The 22,562-nt window shown below is 38.6% G+C and overlaps 1 non-coding gene across 1 annotated transcript; it reads left to right on the top strand.

The window, feature by feature from the left end:
* The first annotated feature begins 6,013 nt into the window (after positions 1–6,013).
* LOC148544272 (small nucleolar RNA R71) lies at positions 6,014–6,120 on the top strand. The gene has a single exon (XR_015900621.1). It is a non-coding gene; the product is annotated as a small nucleolar RNA R71 (small nucleolar RNA).
* The last annotated feature ends 16,442 nt before the right edge of the window (positions 6,121–22,562 follow it).

Below are 22,562 nucleotides of genomic sequence, written 5' to 3'. Positions count from 1 at the left end.
ACTCAGCTTTTGAGGAGGAAAGAACTTGACTAAGAAAGCCTTGACCAGCTTATCCCAAGAGTTCAGGCTATTCTTAGGTTGAGAGTCCAACCATACTCTAGCTCTGTCTCTTACAGCAAAAGGGAAAAGCATGAGCCTGTAGACTTCAGGATCTACTCCATTAGTCTTAACAGTATCACAGATCTGCAAGAATTCAGTTAAGAACTGAAAAGGATCTTCAGATGGAAGTCCATGAAACTTGCAATTCTGCTGCATCAGAGAAACTAATTGAGGTTTCAGCTCAAAATTGTTTGCTCCAATGGCAGGAATGGAGATGCTTCTTCCATGTAAATTGGAATTAGGTGCAGTAAAGTCACCAAGCATCCTCCTTGCATTATTATTATTTTCGGTTGCCATCTCCTCTTCTTGTTCGAAAATTTCTGAAAGGTGCTTGCTGGATTGTTGTAATTTAGCTTCTCTTAGTTTCCTCTTCAGAGTCCTTTCAGGTTCTGGATCTGCTTCAACAAGAATGTTCTTGTCTTTGCTCCTGCTCATATGAAAAAGAGGGACAGAAAAATAATAATAGGGATTCTTTTTACCACAGGTATAGAGGTTCCCCTGTGTGAGTAGAAGAAAAGAAGAAGAAAAAATTCGAACACAGATGGGAGAGAAGGAGAATTTTCAAAAATTATTTTTGAAAAAGAGTTAGTGATTTTCAAAAATAGTTTTTGAAAAAGGTTAGTAATTTTTCGAAAATTAAAATCAAAAATTAAAATAATTAGTTAATTAAAAAGAAATTTTGAAAAAGATGGAAGATATTTTCGAAAATTAGAGAGAGAGAGTTAGTTAGGTAGTTTTGAAAAAGATAAGAAACAAACAAAAAGTTAGTTAGTCAGTTGAAACAAATTTGAAAATCAATTTTGAAAAGATAAGAAGATAAGAAGTTAGAAAGGATATTTTAAAATCAAATTTTGAAAAAGATATGATTTTAAAATAGATAAGATAGAAAGATATTTTTGAAAAGATATGATTAAAATTAGTTTTGAAAAAGATTTGATTTTTTTAAAATCACAATTAATGACTTGATTCACAAGAAATCATAAGATATGATTCTAGAACTCAAAGTTTGAATCTTTCTTAACAAGCAAGTAACAAACTTGAAATTTTTGAATCAAAACATTAGTTGATGATGTTATTTTTGAAAATTAGGAGATAAAGATAAGAAAAAGATTTTTGAAAAATATTTTTAAAATTTTCGAAAATAAATAAGAAAAATGAAAAAGATTTTGAAAAAGATAAGATTTTTAAATTGAAAATTTGATTTGACTCATAAAAACAACTAGATTTTAAAAAGTTTTGAAAAAAGTCAACTCAAATTTTCAAAATTTATGAGTCAAAAAGGAAAAGATATTTTTTTATTTTTGAATTTTTAATGATGAGAGGGAAAAACATGAAAAAGACTCAATGCATGAAAATTTTGGATCAAAACAATGAATGCATGCAAGAATGCTATGAATGTCAAGATGAACACCAAGAATACTTTGAATGTCAAGATGAACATCAAAAACTTATTTTTGAAAAATTTTTAATGCAGAGAAAATATGCAAGACACCAAACTTAAAAATTTTTCATGTATAGACACTATGAATGCAAGAATGCATATGAAAAACAAGAAAAGACACAAAACATGAAAACATCAAGATCAAACAAGAAGACTTACCAAGAACAACTTGAAGATCATGAAGAACACTATGAATGCATGAATTTTTCGAAAAATGCAAGATGAATATGCAATTGACACCAAACTTTCAACTTGACTCAAGACTCAAACAAGAAACATGAAATATTTTTTATTTTTATGATTTTTTTTATTTTTTTGGATTTTTGTATATTTTGTTCGAAAAACATATAGAAAAAAGAAAATAAGGATTTTAAAATTCTTAATATGAATTCCAGGAATCTTGTACTCCTAGTCTAAAGCTCCAATCTGAGGGTTAGGCATGGCTTACTAGCCAGCGAAGCTTTAGAAGATGTTGATACTTTCCATGTATAGAGCAACTAAGTGTGTGAGAATCAACAAGCTCTTGTGATGATAAGTTGAAATCCCAGTCCAAAAGATTAAACATGGCTTACAGCCAGCCAGGATTCAACAAATTATCATGAAACACTAGAATTCATTCTTAAAAATTCTGAAGAAAAATATATTTTTTTTTGAAAATTTTTTGAAAATAAAACAAAAAGAAAATTACCTAATCTGAGCAACAAGATGAATCGTCAGTTGTCCAAACTCGAACAATCCCCAGCAACGGCGCCAAAAACTTGGTGCACGAAATTGTGATCTCAGGCAACGGTGCCAGAAACTCTATACGCACGTCTTAATAAATCGTTTTTCATTCACAACTTCGATACAACTAACCAGCAAGTGCACTGGGTCGTCCAAGTAATAAACCTTACGTGAGTAAGGGTCGATCCCACGGAGATTGTTGGTATGAAGCAAGCTATGGTCACCTTGTAAATCTCAGTCAGGCGGATATCAAATAGTTATGGAGTTTTCGAAAATATATAATAAAATAAGGATAGAAGCACTTATGTATATCATTGGTGAGAATTTCAGATAAGTGTATAGAGATGCTTTCGTTCCTCTGAACCTCTGCTTTCCTACTGTCTTCATCCAATCAGTCTTACTCCTTTCCATGGCTGGCTTTGTGTAAGAACATCACCGTTGTCAATGGCTACTTTTAATCCTCTCTGGAAAATGGTCCGATGCGCTGTCACTGCATGGCTAATCGTCTGGAGGCATCACCCTTGCCAATGGCTGCATCCTATCCTCTTGTGAAAATGGTCCAAATGCTTTGTCACAGCATGGCTAATCATCTGAGGTTCTCGATCATACTGGAATAGGATTCACCCTCTTTTTGCGTCTGTCACTACGCCCAGCACTCGCGAGTTTGAAGTTCGTCACAGTCATTCAATCCCAGAGTCCTACTCGAAATACCACAGACAAGGTTTAGACTTTTCGGACTCTCATGAATGCCGCCATCAATCTAGCTTATACCACGAAGATTCTGATTAAGAGATCCAAGAGATACTCATTCAATCTAAGGTGGAACGGAAGTGGTTGTCAGGCACGCGTTCGTGGGGGAATGATGATGATTGTCACGTTCATCACATTCAGGTTGAAGTGCGAATGAATATCTTAGAAGCGGAATAAGTTGAATTGAATAGAAAAACAGTAGTACTTTGCATTAATCTTTGAGGAACAGCAGAGCTCCACACCTTAATCTATGGAGTGTAGAAACTCTACCGTTGAAAATACATAAGTGAAAGGTTCAGGCATGGCCGAATGGCCAGCCCCCATGGAGGTCTAGAGATCTAAAAATGATCAAAAAATGATCCCAAGATTTTCAAAGATGTCTAATACAATAGTAAAAAGTCCTATTTATAATAAACTAGCTACTAGGGTTTACAGAAGTAAGTAATTGATGCATAAATCCACTTCCGGGGCCTACTTGGTGTGTGCTTGGGCTGAGCTTGAATGTTACACGCGCAGAGGTCATTCTTGGAGTTGAACGCCAGTTTGTAACGTATTTTTGGCGTTCAACTCTGGCTTGTGACGTGTTTCTAGCGTTTAACTCTAGACAGCAGCGTAGAACTGGCGTTCAACACCCATTTACGTCATGTAAACTCGGTCAAAGTATGGACTATTATACATTTCTGGAAAGTCGTAGATGTCTACTTTCCAACGCAATTGGAAGCGCGCCATTTTGAGTTCTGTAGCTCCAGAAAATCCACTTTGAGTGCAGGGAGGTCAGAATCCAACAGCATCAGTAGTCCTTCTTCAACCTCTGAATCTGATTTTTGCTCAAGTCCCACAATTTCAGCCAGAAAATACCTGAAATCACAGAAAATCACACAAACTCATAGTAAAGTCTAGAAATGTGAATTTAACATAAAAACTAATGAAAACATCCCTAAAAGTAACTAGATTCTACTAAAAACATACTAAAAACAATGCCAAAAAGCGTATAAATTATCCGCTCATCGATACATATGGCTGAACTTATCCCCTTCAAGTTAGAAAGAGTCCAACCAATGGCATCTTTGTGGTTTCGCAGTACTTTGAGCAGTTCATCCTCTTGATCTTGGCTGAGGCATGAGCTTATAATTACTGGGTAATTTTCATCCTCTCCTAAGTATGCATATTTGAGAGAGGGAGGCAATTCAAGTTTGGGTGCTTCTGACTTTTCGTTCTCTTCCTTTGGTGCACCTTGTATTTGAATCTCTGCTGTTGCAACCTCTTCACTAAACGTAGGCTCCTCCTCCTCTATTATACCTTCAGGTTCTTCTTCTTCAAAATTTTCCTGCACTGCGTCTTCAAGTGTGTCCAACCTCATACACTCTCCCATTTGCTCTGGTGGGTAACTCATGGCTTTGAACACATTGATCATCATCTTTTCATTGTGTAATCTCAGGGTGAGATCTCCTTTTTGTTCATCAATGACAGCTCCAGCAGTGGCCAAGAATGGCCTTCCCAGGATGATGGAAGCCTTGGCTTCCTCTTGCATGTCCAGCACTACAAAGTCTGCTGGGAAGATAAAATCTCCCACTTTTACCAGCAAATCTTCTACGACGCCATGCGGGAACTTGAATGATCGGTCTGCTAATTGTAAGGCCATCTTTGTTGGTTTAGCTTCCTCAATCTTCATCTTTCTCATCATAGCTACCGACATCAAATTGATGCTGGCTCCCAAGTCACAAAGAGCCTTTTCCACTGTGATTTCCCCTATAATACAGGGGATCTGAAAACTCCTGGGATCCTTCAATTTCTGGGGTAGTTTGTGCTGAATGATAGCACTACATTCTTCGGTTAGTATCACAGTCTCGTTGTTCTTCCAGCTTCTCTTCTTAGTCATGAGCTCCTTCAAGAACTTGGCGTAGAGTGGCATTTGTTCTATTGCTTCAGCAAAGGGTATGTTGATTTGCAGTTTCTTGAAGATTTCCAAAAATCTCGAAAACTGACTGTCATCCCCCTTCTTCTTTAATTGCTGAGGGTATGTGACTCTTGGGGCATCTGGCTTAAGCACTCCTTCCCTTTTTTGTGAACTCAGATTAGGAACTTGAGCTCCATCCTGATCTTCTTCCTCTTTATCTGATTCCCTTTCTTATGGTTTCTGGGAGGTTTCCTTCAGTTCCTTCCCACTTCTAAGGGTGATAGCCTGGCACTCCTCCCTTCGTGTTGAGCTAGTCTTGCTGCGAAGGTTGTGGCTTGGAATTTGCTTGAATAAGTAGCCAATCTGTGTCTCCAGTTTCTTGATGGCAGCATCCTGATTCTGCATATTGGACATCACCTCTTCTCGGAATGCTTTACTATCTTGAATCTCTTTGCCTATGCCTTCAAGTAGATTCTCAATCCTTGAGATTCTTTCATCAAATGATGATAGGTCAGGCTGAGGAGGGTTATTCTGGCCTTGATATGAATGTGGAGAGGTGTTGTTATGGGGTGTTGATATGGTCTAGATGTGAAGTGTTGGGTGGCTGCATTGTTTGGATTTGGGCGTCTTTGATCAAGGCTTTGGTCTTGTTGATTTCCCCACCCAAAGTTTGGGTGATTCCTCCATCCAGGGTTGTAGGTCTTGGAGTATGGATCATAATTTTGCCTAGGTGAATTCCCAATGTAGTTGGCTTGCTCTTGACTACCCTCTGCTTCTTCATTCACTCCTTCTTGGGTTGTTGATGAAGTAGAGATTGCTGCTACTTGGTTCCTCTCCATCTTCTTGGTGAGGTCAGCCAGCTCTGGGTAATGAGCTTGTTTTGGGCCAGCAGAGCATCTACATTGTTTAGCTCTATTACTCCTCTTGTGTTCCCTCTTTCAAAAGCATAGAAGTAGTCGTTCTCTGCTACTATTTCAATGGCATCTATGGCCTCCTCAATGGTCTTCTTCGTGTTCAAAGATCCTTCGGATGAATGGTCTATGGCCTTCTTTGACTAATAAGAGAGCCCTTCATAGAAAATGTGCAGCTGCATCCATTCATTGAACATATCGGGTGGGCATCTCCTTGTTAGGTCTTTAAACCTCTCCCATGCTTCATATAGAGTCTCACCATCTTGTTGCCTGAAAGTTTGGACCTCAGCTCTCAGCCTATTGATTTGTTGAGGAGGGTAAAATCTTACTAAGAATTTGTTCACCACATCTTCCCAAGTTGTCAAGCTCTCCCTTGGGAAAGACTCCAGCCACTTGGCTGCCTTATCCTTGAGTGAGAATGGAAATAAGAGCAGTCTATAGGCGTCATGATGAACATCATTAGACTTCACTGTGTCACATATTCTCAGGAAGGTGGTTAGATGTTGATTGGGGTCCTCTTGGACACTTCCTCCGAACGAACAGTTGTTCTGAACAAGGGTGATAAGCTGTGGTTTTAGTTCAAAATTGTTGGCATAGATGGTTGGCTTTTGAATGCTACTTCCACAGTTTCCTGGGTTTGGATTGATGTAAGAGCCTAAAACTCTTCTATCCTCCCCATCATGATTTGCTCGACCTCTTCTGCCATGGTTGTGAGCCTCTTCTTCATGATGGTTTTCCATGTTTTCTTCCATGTTTGGTTCAAAGTATTCCTCAAAGTGTTCCTCCTCTTCTTCAGCACTAACTACACATTTTTCTCTTGCCTCCCTCCTTAGTCTAAGGAAGGTTCTCTCAGGTTCAGAATCAAAGGAAGTTGAAGCCCCGCTTCTTCTCCCTGTCATACAACCAACAAGTACAAGCAAAGAGAATAGGTGCAGAAAGTATATCTGTCAGAATTACTGTTAGTGTGAGTGATGCAATATATCAAATAGTTAGTGGGTTAGTGAGATGAATGGTAAATAACAAAGAAAAAGTAGGGGGAAGGGAAGAAATTAACTAAAACAGGAAGTAAATGACTCAAACAGAAAATTAAATCAAACAAAAATAAAATGCTCAATCTAGTTATCCTCCAATCTAATCATTGTTGATGCACAATCAATCCCCGACAACGGCGCCATAAACTTGATGCACGAAAAACTTGTCTCGCAACAAATTTCCTTCGGCAAGTGTACCGAATTTGTCGTCAAGTAAAAACTCACAATAGAGTGAGGTCGAATCCCACAAGGATTGATTGATCAAGCAACTTTAATTAGAGGAATGTTCTAGTTGAGCGAATCCAGGATTTGAGTTTAGAATTGCAGAAAATAAAATGGCGGGAAGGTAAATGACAGAAAAAGTAAATGCTAGAATTAAAGAACTGAAAGTAAATTACTGAAGTAAATTGCAGAATTGTAAATGGGAATGGGGGAATTGCTCATAAGAGTAAATATCAGAAATTAAAGAGAATGGGTAAGATCAGAAATGGGGAGTTCATTGGGCTTAGGAGATGTTGCATTCTCCGGATCAATTTTATTTTCATCTCTTCCTCAATCAATGCACTCATTGATCTCCTTGGCAATCTTAAGTGATTGAATTACAATTTCTTGTAATTCAATCTCTCAAATCTTGATCAATAGCCAATTCCTTAGTCAATTGCTCATGAGAAGAGATGAAGTATAGTCACTGATTATACCACATGCATTTTCCTAATCAAGTGTTGAGAGGATTATAGTCACATATCCATCCAAACCCAATTTGGTCCAGCATGAGAAAGTATTTCTAGCTTGATCTCTTCATTCCTCTTTCAAGGTTCAGAAGAGATCCAAGTATGAATAGCTTCTTTTCCAAGATAACTACCCAATTGGATGAAGATTGAAAGCTTTCAAGTAAAATCAAGAGAAAAGATAGAAGAAGAATAATGAAAACTAGTATTGATCCATCAAATTACAACAGAGCTCCCTAACCCAATGAAAGGGGTTTAGTTGTTCATAGCTCTGGAAAATGAAAACAAAGATGGAGAATACATGATGAAAACTAGAAGTGCAGAGAAAGTAAATACAGAGAGTAATTCTATGCCCAGAGGCTCCCTATATTTTCCAACTCCCAAAATAATTCAAAGTTACTCCTATATATACTACTCTTCTACTCTTCTAGTTGGTTCTTCAAGTCTTGGGTCTGGGCCTTTGGATCTTGAGTTTGAAGCAGTTATCTTCTTCATTGGGCTTGGCTTTACTTGCAGAGAGAAATTGTGAAGTGGGCAGAGACTTTAGCTCAGGACGTTAGTGGTGTTAACGTTCAGTGAAAATATGGGTTCGAGAACGTTAGTGACATTCAACTTTTTCACTAACGTTCCTTACCCAAGTAAGAGCCACGTTAACCTCAACGTTAGTGGCACAAACGTTGCCACTAACGTTGCCTCTTTGTCCTTCGCGCACGTTATTGGGACTTAACTTTCCCAATAACGTTGAGAAGCCTCCCCCTTCCCAACATTAGAGTCCATGTTAACTTAGTTAATGTGGCTCTTTTAACGTAGGCTTGCCAACCTTCGAGAACGTTAGTGGCACTTAACATTGTCACTAACGTTCCAATGTGCCCCTTAGCTCCCACGTTAGAGTCTACGTTAACTGGGTTAACGTGGCTTCTAACGTGGCCTATGCTAGCCATCTCCAACGTTAGTGACAAAGTTGAGTGTCACTAACGTTGGTTCAACATTCCCTTATCTACGTTAGCTTCCACGTTAACTAAGTTAACGTGGGAGTTAACGTGGCTCATGGTGGCATGTGTGGGCTCCTTCCAACGTTAGTGACAATGTTGGGTGTCACTAACATTGGCGTCACCTCCCTTCCTCACGTTAGCTTCCACGTTAACTAGGTTAACGTGGGAGTTAACGTGGCCTAGTGTGACTTGGCCAACGTTAGTGATAATGTTGAATGTCACTAACGTTGGCTTCCCCCTTTCTTCTTAACATTAGAGGCCACGTTAACTAAGTTAACGTGGTGACTAACGTGGCCACTTATGAGCTTGGTCCAACGTTAGTGATAATGTTAAGTGTCACTAACGTTGGCTCCATTTCCTTTCTTCCACGTTAGAGTTCACGTTAACTTAGTTAACGTGACTCTTAACGTGGGCAATGATGGCTTCGAGAGCGTTATTGGCAATCACTTTTCTCATTAACTTTGCAAGTTACTCCCATTCCACGTTAGTGTTAACGTTAGTGTAACTAACGTAGCCACTAATGTGGTTCTTCTTTGCTTCCTTTGTCCTGAAATCAAGCAATAAAGTGCATCAAAGTTCTAGTCCAAGTCATGGGAAATGCAACATCCAATTTGTCCTTCAATTCATGCAAAATCCTCATGAAATCATGTAAATTGCACAATGCATGCTTGAATCAAGATGTAAGTGAATATCTACCCAAAACCAGCTTATTTCCTACGAAAATGCATGAAACTACCCTAAAAAGAGTAAAGAAAAGGTCAGTGAAACTGGCCAAAATGCCCTGGCATCATCTCCCACCTAGCACTTTGTTTTAACGTCCGTAAGTTGGACGCTGCACTAGCTCAGTCTTCGGCTATGTGGGGATCTTCCAAGAGGAAGATCTCGAGCTTCTTGTTTTTCTTCATCCTCTCTCCATGGTACAGCTTTAAACGTTGTCCATTAACATTGATAAGTTCAGAGCTTGAAGGATGACTTAGGTGAAAAACTCCGTACGGTTCGGCCTTCTCGACTCTGTATGGACCTTCCCATCTTGATCTCAACTTGCCTGGCATGAGCCTCAGTCGAGATTTGTAAAGGAGGACTAAATCCCCAGGTTGGAACTCTTTTCTCTTGATGTGCTGATTATGTACAGCCTTCATTTTCTCCTTGTATAGTCTTGAGTTCTCATAAGCTTCTAGGCAAAGGCTTTCCAGTTCTTGCAGTTGCAACTTCCTTTCAGCTCCGGCTTTCTCAATTCCCATGTTGCACTCCTTTACTGTCCAAAAGGCTTTGTGCTCTACTTCAACAGGGAGATGACAAGCTTTTCCATAAGCTAAGCGGAAAGGACTCATCCCAATGGGTGTTTTGTATGTTGTTCTGTATGCCCAGAGTGCATCTTGTAGCCTGGTGCTCCAGTCTCTTCTATGAGGTTTGACTATCTTCTGCAAGATATGCTTTATCTCTCTGTTTGACACCTCGGCTTGCCCATTAGTCTGAGGATAGTAGGCTGTTGCAACCTTATGAATTATCCCATGCTTCTTCATTAATCCTGTTAGTCTCCTGTTACAAAAATGGGTGCCTTGATCGCTCACGATTGTTCTTGGTGATCCAAAGCGACAAATAATGTGGTTTCTCACAAAGGAAACAACAGTGTTAGCATCATCAGTGCGGGTAGGAATTGCTTCCACCCATTTGGAAACGTAATCCACAGCTAACAATATATAAAAATAACCATTAGAATTTGGAAATAGACCCATGAAGTCAATGCCCCAAACATAAAAAATTTCACAAAAAAGCATAATTTGTTGAGGCATCTCATCCCTCTTGGATATATTACCAAATTTTTGGCATGGGAAACAAGATCTACAAAATTCAGCAGCGTCTCTAAAAAGAGTAGGCCACCAGAATCCACAGTCTAAGATTTTTCTAGCTGTTCTTTGAGGGCCAAAATGTCTTCCACTCTCAGATGAGTGACAGGCCTCTAAGATGGATTGGAATTCTGATTAAGGCACATACCATCTAATTACCTGGTCAGCGCCACATCTCCATAAATATGGGTCATCCCATATATATTATTTAGACTCGCTTTTCAGCTTGTCTCTTTGATGCTTAGAAAAGTTTGGAGGAAAGGTGCGGCTAACTAGATAATTAGCTACAGGTGCATACCAAGGGACTACCTCAGATACTGCTTGCAAGTTATCAAATGGGAAATTATCAGTTATAGGAGTGGGGTCATCTGTAATGTGCTCAAGGCGACTCAAGTGGTCTGCCACTAAATTCTGGTTACCACTCCTATCCTTAATTTCCAAATCAAATTCTTATAATAGCAGTATCCAACGTATAAGCCTTGGTTTGGACTCCTTTTTAGCTAATAGATACTTTAGAGCTGCGTGGTCTGAGTACACTACTACCTTTGTACCAAGTAAATAGGCTCGGAATTTATCCAGAGCAAAAACAATAGCAAGAAGCTCTTTCTCAGTAGTAGTGTAATTGGACTGAGCGGCATCTAAAGTTTTAGACGAATAAGCAATAACAAAGGGGTCCTTACCTTCATGCTGAGCCAGTGCTGCTTCTACTGCATGGTTGGAGGCGTCGCACATTATTTCAAATGGCTGGCTCCAGTCTGGTCCTCTCACAATTGGAGCTTGAGTCAGGGCGGTCTTCAGCTTATCAAACGCTTGTTTGCAATCCTCACTAAACTCGAACTCAATATCCTTCTGTAGTAGTCTGGATAAGGGAAGTGCTACCTTATTGAAGTCCTTAATGAATCTCCTGTAAAAACCTGCATGGCCAAGGAACGAATGGACTTCCCTCACAGAGGAGGGGTAAGGTAAACTAGAAATAACATCCACCTTTGTTGGATCTACAGAAATGCCAGTATTAGACACAACATGTCCTAGAACAATACCTTGTTTTACCATAAAGTGACATTTTTCAAAATTTAATACAAGGTTTGTACTGACACATCTATCTAATACTCTAGATAATCCATCTAAGCAAAGGCTAAAGGAATCACCATATATACTAAAATCATCCATAAAAACTTCCATACAGTCCTCAATAAGATCAGAGAAAAGACTCATCATGCACCTTTGAAAGGTAGCTGGTGCATTGCACAAGCCAAAGGGCATTCTCTTGTAAGCATAAGTCCCAAAAGGACATGTAAAAGTGGTCTTTTCCTGATCCTCAGGAGCTATATGAATCTGGAAATAACCTGTGTAACCATCTAAAAAACAATAATGTGTTTTACCTGACAGGCGATCCAACATTTGATCAATGAATGAAAGAGGATAGTGATCCTTACGAGTGGCCTGGTTGAAGCGTCTATAGTCAATGCAGACCCTCCAGGCGTTCTAAACTCTGGTTGACATGAGATCTCCATGCTCATTCTTCACTGTAGTGACTCCAGACTTCTTGGGCACCACTTGTACTGGGCTTACCCATTCACTGTCTGAAATGGGGTAGATGATATCTGCCTCCAGTAGTCTGGTCACTTCTTTCTTGACAACCTCTAAGATAGTGGGGTTCAGTTTTCTCTGGGGTTGATGGACAGGTCTTGCTCCCTTTTCTAAAAATATTCTATGCTCACAGACTTGAGGGTTGATGCCTACTATGTCTGCCAAACTCTGACCAATTGCCTTCTTGTGCCTCCTCAGCACACTAAGTAACTACTCTTCCTGTTGAGAAGTGAGTTCCCTTGCAATGATAACTGGAAACTTCTGCTCATCTTCAAGGTAAGCATATTTGAGGTGTGGAGGAAGGGGTTTTAATTCTAACTTCTGATCATGGTCAGGCTCTGGGTTGTCTGGAGCTGGTAACAATGGTAAAGCACTGTCATTGTCCTCTGAGAATGTCCCCACACTTGGACCTTGTCCTATGTACTTCTCTTCAAATTCCTCCTGGTGAACTTCAGCCACGGTTTCATCTATGATGTCACACTGGAGGATAGAATGATCCTCCGGCGGATGCTTCATAACTCCATTCAGATTGAAGATTACTACTTGGCCATCTATTTCAAAAGAGTATGTTCCTGAAAAAGCATCTAATTTGAACTTCGAGGTCTTCAGGAATGGTCTTCCGAGTAGGATTGATGATGGCTTCTCTGAGTCATTTTGGGGCATCTCCGGGATATAAAAATCAATGGGAAATGTGAGCCCCTTAATGGCCACTAATACATCTTCAGCAACTCCAGCCACTGTGATAATGCTTTTATCTGCTAACACAAAACGAGCTGCCGACCTTTTTAAGGGAGGGAGCCTCAAAATATCATATATAGACAAAGGTATTATACTCACACATGCTCCTAAATCACACATGCAGTCAGAAAATACTACACCACCAATAGTACAATTAACCATACATGGACCTGAGTCACTACACTTTTCAGGTAAACCTCTCATTAAAGCAGATATGGAACTATCTAAAGGAATAGTTTCTAATTCATTAATTTTGTCTTTATGTATACATAAATCTTTTAGAAACTTTGCATATTTAGGTTCTTGTTGAATAACATAAAAAAGAGGAACAGTTACCTCAACCTTTTTGAATATCTCTACCATTTTGGGATCAGGTTCCAGCTGCTTCCTGGGCTTCCTTGCAAGTTGTGGAAATGGAATGGGAGTGGTGTCTTCTACAGTGTCTGTGCCCTTTGGTGCTTCCTCCTGTGGTTGAACTTCTTCTTTTTCAGCCATGTCCTGTATGTCCTCTTCCTCTTCAACATCTTCTATTTCCACTACCTCTTCAGCTGAGGCGTGTTCTGGTGGGCTTGGCTCCTCCTGATTCCTCTCCTACAGTGTGGTTCCGGACCTTAGGGTGATGGCATTAATGCCACCCTTTGGATTGGGTAATGGTTGAGAGGAGATTCCACTGGAGCTCAAAGGCTGGTTATTGGAGTTATTCATTGATCCAATCTGTGAGACAAGAGCTTGCAAAGTAGAGTTCAGACCATTTAGTGTAGCATAAAGGTTATTTTCCATGGTCTGTTGTCTTCGATCAATAGATTGTAGTAAGTCATCATTAGAAGATGAAGAAGGATAAGTAATTTGAGAGGTCTGCTGTTAGGTATTCTGTGGTCCTTGGGATTGCCTCAGGTGAGGTGCTCTATAGGGCTGGTTCTGGTTCTGCTGCCTGTTGTTGTTATTATTCCACCTCTGATTTCCCTGATTGTCTCTGCCTCTTCTGTTGTTGTTGTCCCTCCAATTCTGGTTAGAATTGTCCTGCCATCCATGGCTGTAATTGCCACCTTGATTGTACCATTGGTTGGGGCGGTCATAGAAGTTATGAGTGGCTGCCACGGTGTTGTCTTTCTGTTGGAGCTGCGGACATTCATCAGTATAATGGCTATAATCAGCACAGACTCAACAAACTCTTTGTGGGACTAACTGTTGGCTTTGCTGTAGTGGAGAAGGTTGAGCTTGCTGAACTTGTTGTTGATTCAATTGCATCTACTTCAGCAAGTTGGTCATTTCACAGATACTCTGAGTTAGAGCAGCAGTGTCTCTACTAGAGGATACTTCTGCAACGGCTTTTGAACGGCCTTGTTTCTGCCTATGATTCCGAGTAAATTCAGCTAAGTCACTGATCAATTGCCATGCCTCATCAGTGGTCTTGTACTTTTTCATAGACCCATTGCTAGCACTTTCCAATGTGGTCTTATCTTGGGGCCTCATGCCCTGTGTGACGTAACCGAGTAACACTATCTTGTCAATCATATGGTGGGGGCATGCTTCCAAAAGATTATTGAAGTGCTCCCAGTATTCATAGAGAGTCTCGGATTCGTCCTGAACAATCATGGAAATGTCTTTCCTCAGTTTATCAGTAACTTTAGCTGGAAAGAACTTTTCCAAAAATTCTCTTCTAAGTGTATCCTAGTCGGATACAGTTGCTGCGGGTTGAGTGTAGTACCACTCTCTTGCCTTTCCCTAAAGAGAAAATGGGAAGGCTTTCAACAAAATTGAAGTTTCATTTGCACCATCACGCCTGACAGTAGAACAGGCTGCTTGAAAATCTCTCAGGTGCTTGATAGGCTCTTGAGCAGGTAAGCCATGAAACTTGGGCATCAAATTGAGCAGTGCAGTCTTTATTTCAAAGTCTGTAGCCACCACTGGGTAATGCGCTTGAAACGGCTGCATTGAAAAATCAGGGGCTTCAGCCTCCTGGATAGTAACTCTTCTAGCTGCTGCCATGTCACCTGCACGTAAATCAACTGAATCAGTAGAAACGGGGGCTGGTTTCTTTCTCAAGTGACGTTTCGGATCCACCCTCAGAGAGGACTAACCGACGCCGAGCTTGCCTTATTCGTGAAATAGTTCTTTCAATCTCAGGATTGAATACTGGCAAGCTTGGATCAGGAAGTGAACACGTCATCTAACGAAAGAAACAAGCAACTCATAGTAGCAGGATAAAATAAAATGCAAATAAATAAATTCCAATTAATAACTTTAGCACTCTATTGCAACTCCCCGGTAACGGCGCCAAAAATTGACGTGGTGGAAATTGGCGAGTCAAGAATTGTTATAAGATATGCGTTGCAAGTATAGTTCTTAATAAACTAGAAATCTGCTTATCAATTTAGAAGGGTGTCACAAAAATTAAAATTAAAATACTGGGAGTATGAATCCCAGGTCATCTCCCAACGAGTTGCAGAAAGGTGTGCTATTTTATTAATCAGATGTTTTTAAAATGGTTTGAATTGAATAACAGGAAATTAAATTAGAGAATTTATGTAATTTAAATAAAAGCCTTGACTGGGAGTAGATTAGCTGAAAGCCCTATTCTTGTTGGAGTACTCTCAAGATTAATTGACAATTGAAGGTTGTCCTGTTTAGTTATCCCTTACTAGGTAAGGGAGAGTCAAACAAGTTGGAATGCTACTTCTATTCACAAGTTCCAACCCACTCAATTAAAAGGGATTGGTGTCAGTGACTAGAGGGCAATCCAACAATAAACCCAATTACAATTTTTCTTTTTGAGCATTCCGACTCAAGGGTTCCTTTCAATCAACTCCCCATCAAGTTAGGGAACTACTCGCTCATTGTGAATGTAGAATTCATAACATAGGAAAGGGAATTAAAGAAAGACATGATAAATAAAAAATCAAAGAAATCAATTAAAAATAAAAGTAATTCTTGTATTAATAAATTCTAAAAATAATTCAATAGTAAAATTGAGTAAATTAAAGGACATGGAAGAGTAAGAGCCAAGTAAAGAAAACGAACTAGAATGACGAAGTCTTGATGAGGTAATAACTCTTCTCTATATCCCAATGCAAAAAGCAATAGAAATAAAATCATAAGAATTATGAATGTGTACAGAGAAAACCTAGAGGAGGAGTAAAACTAGATCTAAAAACTAAAAATTGTGTAGAATGAATGTTGTTCTCGGTCTTTGCATGTTCTCTGGCTCTAGTATGCTTTTCTGGGCCGAAAACTGGGTCAAAACAGGGCCCAAAATCGCCCCCAGCGAATTCTACAGATTATGCAGATCGCGCACGTCACGCGATCGCGTCATTCATGCGGCCGCGTCATTCGGCCTTTTGCCTTGCCACGCGAGCGCGTCGTCCACGCCTCCGCGTCACTTGTGCTATTCCAATCCGCGCGGTCGCGTGAACCATGCGACCGCGTCACTGGGATTTCCTCTCTTTCGTGCGGTCGCGTAAGCCATGCGGCCGCGTCACTTCTCACTGGTCATCTTCTCAATTTCTTGTGTTCCTTCCATTTTTGCAAGCTTCCTTTCCAATCTCCAACTCATTCATGCCCTATAAAGCTTGAAACATTTAACACACAGATCACGACATCAAATGGAATAAAGGAGAATTAAAATACATAATTAAAAGTCTCTAGGAAGCAAGTTTTTGATCATGTAATAATTTTAGGAAGGAAATATAAATGTATGCTAATCATATGAATAAGTGGGTAAAGATCATGATAAAACCACACAATTAAACACATTATAAACCATAAAATAGTGGTTTATCAATGTGAAAGGCTAAACATGCAAGAAATTAAACATCAAAGCAATTAAAAGTCAAAGCAACAAAATGCAAGGAAAGGAAACTTCAAATGCAAGAAACCTCTTGGCAAGTAATTGAGAACTAAGATTACCTATCCTAGTCCTTGACCACAAACATATGATGATTATGAAGAGTTAATCCTATTTAGTCAACCTTACATCGAAGATAAGTCAAATAGGCATAGTTAATTTCAATCCCTAAGTCCTATGTCAACACTAAGGGGTGACATAGAGTCAAGGGAGACCAAATCAACTAATTACTCTAATATATCAAACAAGAATGCATATCAATGACTCAAGGGTTACCAAAGTCATCAATTCCAAGGCAAGAGTGAAGAAAAACTATGCAAAAACTAAGCCAAGCATTTCATCAAACACTTGGTGTGCATGAAAATAAAATAATATTAAATTACAATAAAATAAATTCTAATGCTACCAAAGCAAGAAAATAACAATAACAACTAAAGAAAGCAATAAATGAACATAAAACATAAATTTGCATTAATTGAAATTAAATGTAACAAAAGTATCCATAAACATAAAAGAGACAAAATAAAGGAAATTACAAGAGAAATAAAGAAGATAAACAAGAAGGCATGAAAACATAAAGGAAACTACATTAAAACAAGAATTAAAGACTGAAATTAAAGGAAATTAAACTAAACCTAACCTAATTCTAGAGAGAGGGGGGAGCTTCTCTCTCTAGAAACTAAGAGAAGAACATAAGAAAAGCTAAACCTAATTGCCCCCCTTGTTTCCACTTGAATTGGGGTTGAAATAGCTTCAAAAATGAGTTGGGTTGGGTTTTTGAGGCCCAGAATTCGCCCCCAGTGATTTGCATTAATGAGCTCACGTGACTCGTGTCACGCGTACGCGTCACTTGGCAAAATTCACTCCCACGCGTACGCGTGGGTCACTTGCACTTGTGCATGTGCACGCGTCGCTTGTGCGCACGCACGGATCGCTGAATCTTCCAAACTTCATTTCTTCATGGTTTCTTCCCTTTTGCATGCTTTTTTCCTCACTTCTTCAACCAATACTTGCCTTGGAAACCTGAAATTACTTAACAAATACATCAAGGCACCAAATGGGATTAAAGTGAATAAAATTGACTAATTTAGGCTCAAAAGAGCATGTTTTTACTTTCAAGCACAATTTAGGAAGAAATCATGAAACTATGCTATTTCAATGGATAAGTGCAAGAAAAATTGATGAAATCCACCCAAATAGAGCAAATAAATACCATGAAATGTGGATTCATCATATCCCCACACTTAAACAATAGCATGTCCTCATGCTATACTTAAGAAGGAAACAAGGGGTATTACATTTATTCAATGCAAGTAAACTACCTACATGCAATCTATCTATATGAATGCAGCTACTTAGTTAAATAAGTCAATTTCCAAGAATACATATATGAACATAAGGGCTAAAGCAATCTAAACCAAGTCAAATCCATAATTGATTAGATTTATTGAAAAGAATTTATAAACTTGCAAGATAAGAATTAAGCATAGGTGAAAACATGTAATTGAGCAATTGAACCCTCACCGGATGTGTATCTGCTCTAATCACTCAAGTGTATAGGGTCAATTCACTCATTTCTCTTCTAATCATGCTTTCTAAGATTTGTCTTTTATCTAACAATCAACATTTATTCAATGTTGCATACAAATATCATGAGGGCTTTCCATAGGTTGTAATGGGACTAGGGTAAAGGTAAGGTTATATGTGGTCAGATGAGCTTGATATATGCATCTTTGATTAGCCTAAGCTCTCATCAAACCTACTTAACAACCTATACAACTTAAAGCAAACCTAACTACCCATTTCTCACTTTTCTTGCACATTCATGCATTTTCTTTTCAATCACAACTCATACGCATTTTTGTTTCTTAAACTTTGGGGCATTTTATCCCCTTTTATTGTTTTCATCCTCTTTTTTTTTTCAAACTAAAATATATACAAATGTGTTAATGCATATGGTTTAAGCATTTGATGCATGCATATGTATCCAATTCCCAAGATTTTTAACAAGGTACAAAAATGCACTTTTACCTCAACTAAAGTTCCCAAACTTCCCCACACTTAGATGATATACACTCTCACTAGCCTAAGCTAATCAAAGATCCAAATAAAGGACATTTATTATTTTTCACTTTAAGGCTAGTAATGTGCTAACTTTAAGAACAAGAGGGGATTGAAATAGGCTCAAAGTTGGTTAACAAAGGAAGATAAAAGGGTAGGCTATTTGGGACAAGTGAGCTTAATGAAAGATGGCCTCAATCATATAAATGCATATATACATCAAACAATAGATATAAAGAATCAAACAAATCAAAGATTGCAATCATAAAAAGAGAATAACACACACAAGAATAGAAATAGTGGTTAATATAATGTAACCACACATTGAGGCTCAAAACACATGGTTTTGTGTTCTTAGCTCAAGAACAAGTTCCACAATATATTTTCAAGCAAGTCTCAATCAAAAGTTCCAACTCAAATCAATTAGAATGTCAATGCCCTATCAAGAATGTTTTTCTTGAAAAAATTTTATTATATTAACTAAGCTTATTATATATATGCAAAGACATGCAATAAACTAAGAGAGAATGTAATTAAAGCTCTACGATATATACAGACTAAGAAGAAAAATGCAACTAGAAATTCAAAAAAAAAAAAAGAAGATGAAAGTGTTAGAATTAGAGTATGTCACCCAAGATTGCCAATTAGCGACAACCTCCCCACACTTAAAGGGTTGCACGGTCCTCCGTGCACTCAAAGGTGAGCAAGGGGGGTGTAGTGACTTCGGATTGCCACCTTCAGCTGGTGGATCAATCGGCTGCTGCATGCTCTTCCTCCCGCTTTCCTTGTTGCTTACGGTAGATCACTCATGGAAAATAGAAGATAGGATAGTAAGATGAGTGAATTCAAAAACAAGGAAGCAAAGATTGTTGGAATGAGGTGAGAAGCACTAGAATGAGTGAGTGAATAAGTTTGTGACATGAAGGGAACAAGTGTGTGTATTCTATGTTGTGCACGATTTAGAACACACACACACTAGCATGGATAACTAGGTCACAAGTATACAAAATAGCATGCACTTCACTCATCCTAGTGTGCTTGAAATACTTAAAAGAGACTTGTATGCCAAGATAAATAAACAAGCAATAAAGAGGCATGAAAGTATTCAAGCAAGAATAAAGAAATTGTGAATTGGATGATGAGGCAACACCTAATTGACATAAAGTGGAAAAACATGACAAGCATAATCCACAAAGCTTAAAAAGCTCAAAAAGTGTCATTAGGCAAGCTTATGAACCAATTTCACAATTCTCAATGTTAATGCATCAAAATAGGTGACTTAAATAAAAATCAATTATAAACAAGCATCACCTAACAAAAAATGCATCAACTAAGAACAAATTGCCTATCTATAGATAATGAAATCAAATTACATGGTGGCTGATAAACCACTATTTTATGGTTTATCTTATGCTCAATTGAGTGGTTTATATCAATTCTTTACTCACTTATTCATATGATTTGCATGATTTTACATTTTTCCTTCTTGATTTTGTGCTATGATTGAAAACATGCTTCTTTGGCCTTATATTTGCTATGTTTAAACCTCTCTTATTACCATTCGATGCCGTGATATGTGTGTTAAGTGTTTTCAGAGATTACAGGGCAGGAATGGCTTAGAGGATGGAAAGGAAGCATGCAAAAATAGAAGGAACGCACAAAATGGAATTTTGAAGAAAATGGCAGCGACGTGCACGCATGGACGACGCGGACGTGTGCCTAGCGCAAAACACAAACGACGCGTACGCGTGACTGACGCGTACGCGTGGCAAAGAAAATCTTCAAATGATGCGCACACGTGACCCACGCGCACGCGTGACGGACGCCACGTGCAGGAAATTGCAGAAAACGCCCTCAGCAATTTCTGAGCTATTTCTGGCCCAGTTTTTGGCCCAGAAAATACAGATTAGAGGCTATAAAGTAGGGAAATCCATTCATTCATCAATCATTCATTCATAATTCACAAATTTAGGTTTTAGATGTAGTTTCTAGAGAGATAGGCTCTCTCATCTCTCTTAGGTTTTAGAATTAGGATTTCTTTTAGCTTATGGTTATTTCTTCATTCCAGGTTCAATGTTCCTTTAATTTATGTTCTCTTCTACTTTTATCTATTCTAGTGCTTTCACTTGTTAATTACTTATGTTGCCAATTTGGCTTATGAACTTTCCAATGTTAGATTTGATTTTATATTTAATGCAAATTGAGGTATTTCAGATTTATAATTACTTTCTTCTATTTATGATATAAATAATTTAGATTTTTTCCCCTTTTGGCATGGGTTGAGTAATTGGTGACACTTGAGTTGTCAAACTCAGCTGTTGATTAAAAATTAGAAATTGCTAATTGATTTGGATCCCTCTAAAGCTAGTCTTTCCAGAGGAGTTGACTAAGACTTGAGGAATCAAATTGATTAGTCCACTTGACTTTCCTTTATTTAGTAAGGGTTAACTAAGTGGGAGCAATAAACAATTTTCATCACACCTGATAAGGATAACTGGGATGGGATTTCCAGTTCTCATACCTTGCCAAGAGTTTTTCTAGTTATTAATTTACTTTCCTGCTATTTAATTTCCCTGTTCAATCTTTCAAAAACCCATAAATATACTTTTTCCATAACCAATAATAAATCATACTTCCCTGCAATTCCTTGAGAAGACGACCCGAGGTTTAAATACTTCGGTTATTAATTTTATTGGGTTTGCTTAAGTGACAAACAAGTTTTTGTACGAAAGGATTTTCTGCTGGTTTAGAAACTATACTTACAACGCGATTATTTTTATAAAATTCTTTACCGGCAGAAATCAGTTCGTCAAAATGGTGCTGTTGCCGGAGAATTGCAATTGTGTGCCTTATTATTAGTTATTGTAAATATTTTATTTTGCTTGATTATTTGTTTTTATTTTTGTTTTTTAATTTTTATTAGTTACTATGAGTTCTCACCCCCGTCGCTTTGAGTTTGGTTCTAATGTTGTTGAAAGGAATGGGAGCTATAACAGAAACATGCATCAAGGTCGAAATAATTACAGATGGAAGGAGCCGCAAGGATCTGATCAACCCTTTCGGCAACAACACCTTCCAAGATACTATGGACAACGACCATCCTACAATGCATGCCAAGACAATAGTTATGGTGGACCTTTTCGTGACAACCAACCTCCACCAAATTACTATGGTCAAGAGCCATTCCGAGGTGTGTATCAATATGATAAATATGGTGGACCCCCTTGTAGTTACCAGCAAGCTCCATCATATGCCAATAAACTACCTCCTCAACATAACTCTGAACCACCATACTCACAAGCCACCTACGACTATTCACCTCCATATGACCCTAACCTTTATCGACCCCAATTCCAATCCAATTACTCCCAAGAACTACCACTTCCATATGCACCATGTCCATATCCATCGACCCAAGAATCACAGGCTCGCCTCAAGGAAACAGTAGATCAATTTCATGCAACTCTTCATCAACTGGAGCAAGCGATAAATCAATTAGCTTCCCGATGTTCGGGCACTCAAGGAGAATCTAATGAAGAACGTAGCATGAAGGAGACACTAGAAACTCTGGTTGACAGTACGGAGCATGACTTTGTACTGGAACAAGTAGAGGAAGCTGAAATTATCAAGGAAGATGAATTGGTTGAAGACTTAGGAGACGTTGAACCTCCATGGGAATCAAGAGTTGTGGGGAATTCCGCCCAGAAATTTGTAATTGATGCTAAGGAGGATAGTGCACAACCTCCAAAGCTTGTATCTTATGAAGAACTGGACGAAACAAATCAAGAAGCGAGTTTCCTTCGTAATGATGATCATGAATCAAGCTCTCCTAATGATGAACTTGCATCCGCAATTGAATTCCTTGAGATTGAAGAATCTTCCCCAAGTGAATATGAAGATGATGTGGATG

Source organism: Arachis ipaensis, chromosome B9 (assembly GCF_059453495.1).
Source record: "Arachis ipaensis isolate K30076 ecotype BB chromosome B9, ASM5945349v1, whole genome shotgun sequence".
NCBI lineage: Eukaryota > Viridiplantae > Streptophyta > Magnoliopsida > Fabales > Fabaceae > Arachis > Arachis ipaensis.
This window is presented reverse-complemented; position numbering and strand designations above follow the sequence as displayed.